This window comes from Cornus florida, unplaced genomic scaffold (genome assembly GCF_030987335.1).
Source record: "Cornus florida cultivar Cherokee Brave unplaced genomic scaffold, ASM3098733v1 CherokeeBrave_3.0.0_Hap2_Chr10, whole genome shotgun sequence".
NCBI lineage: Eukaryota > Viridiplantae > Streptophyta > Magnoliopsida > Cornales > Cornaceae > Cornus > Cornus florida.
This window is the reverse complement of record NW_026775580.1, coordinates 36,374,097-36,376,025: the sequence shown is the minus strand read 5'-3', so window position 1 is coordinate 36,376,025 and position 1,929 is coordinate 36,374,097. Positions and strand designations below refer to the sequence as shown.

Below are 1,929 nucleotides of genomic sequence, written 5' to 3'. Positions count from 1 at the left end.
ACTTTCCTAAAATAATGTAAGTGGTGGTGAAAGTTCAATTAGTCGAAATGAGGAAATTGATACGATAGCTCCACCAAAGAATTGTATGCCAATAGGGTTTAAAAGAAAAGCCACAATCGGGCGTCCACGTAATCGATTAAAAAGTGCTCTTGAAAAGCGAAGAAAAAACTCATATGCAAAAGATTCAACAAGACAACAAAAGACCTCTGAGCTATTTTATGAAACTTAATAAATAATTTAAACTTTATAAATAAATTAATGTGTGATTAGTGTTGTTCTTACTTTTTTTATTTTCAATGGATATTATAGGAGCTTATTTTTAGTAGTTGGAACTCACAAGAACAACAAGCTAGATATGATATGTTTACCCAGGTAATTTATTTCTTTTTGTGTTATGTTTCTTTACCTTCCTTATGTTTTATTTTATGATTATGTAATTATTGCTTAATTTATATTTGACAGGAATCTCAAATTGGCCTTGGAGTAGAGACGTCTTCCGTAGCTCATTCAATGACGAACTATGATCATGCAAATTTTGAGGCAATCACGAATCCGCAACCCAATATGTCTTACACACGATTACTTCAGGTAATTATATTGTCTTAACAAAAAAATTGATAATGTTACAAATTAATGATGTAGATTTATTTATTTTAACTTTCTCATAATTTTAGTTTTTCAATGCTTGTAGGAGTCGCATTATGACAACCTCTCACAAACTGCACAAGAAGGCAACTAGTTTGAAAATTTTCCTCCTTGTTAGTCAATCTGAGGCCGGTTTGGTGGAGCTTTTGGGGATGCTAAGATTGTTACTTCTTGTTGTTATAGTTAGTTATTGAATCTTGTTACTCAATATGATGCCTATTTGGTGAAGTTTTTGGGCATGCTGGGGATTGTGTTTCTTTTTCTTTTTTTGTTATAACTAGAAAAACTTGTTAGTCAATCTGAGGCATGTTTGGTAGAGTTTTTGGGGATCCTATGGATTGAATATTTTGTATCCTATTTTGATTAAAATTCTAAATTATAAAGTAAATGAATAGAAATATTGCCAAAAAAAAAAAAGGAAATAAAGTACTAGGAGTATTATAGTTTTGTATGTTTTTAATCACTCAGAGTTTTCACTGAATTACAACTGTTGATATAATAATCAAGCAATATACAAAAACAAATACATATTGGTACATGTACAAAATTGATTCATTTTAGTTTTCACACAAGAGCTTCATTGCAAATACTTCAACAAAACATTCACATGTACTCACAGGATTGCTTAATTCAAAACTACAAGTCCAACAGTTTAGATATAGCTACAAACGCCATGAAGAAGCTCTTGTGTTTTGTGAAACAAATCTTAACACATCAATCACTTTTAATAAAATAAAGCAAGCTCAACTCAAAACCAAATCAACAGAGATTGGGATTTTAATAAAAATTGAACTGAAACCACAATTTGAGGTAAAAACACGGCAATCTCATTGAAAACCAAATATTTGCAATCCCATGACAGAATCACAATCACAGTAATTCAAAACACCTAATATTGCTAACTTCTAAAACCACCATTTACAAAAACAACTTACTTCTAACAACCCCCCAAATTATAACTGATAATCAACCACCGAATCCATTCATAGTCCTACCCTGCCTCTTCAAAGCATAAACCACATCCATGGTGGTTATAGTCTTCCTCTTGGCATGCCCGGTGTAGGTCACGGCTTCCCGAATGACGTTCTCGAGGAAGATCTTGAGAACTCCACGAGTCTCCTCGTAGATCAGCCTATTGATCCTCTTCACACCACCTTTTCTGGCCAGAAGGCAGATCGTCGGCTTTGTAATGCCCTCGATGTTGTCCTGGAGAACTTTCCAGTGATGCTTGGCACCTCCCTTGCCCAAGCCCTTTCAGCCCTTGCCTCTTCCGGACATTTTTAG

General features: G+C 34.0%; 1 pseudogene; it reads right to left on the bottom strand.

Moving 5' to 3' along the window:
• Window positions 1-1,611: 1,611 nt before the first annotated feature.
• On the bottom strand, window positions 1,612-1,929 carry LOC132279704 (uncharacterized; annotated as a pseudogene).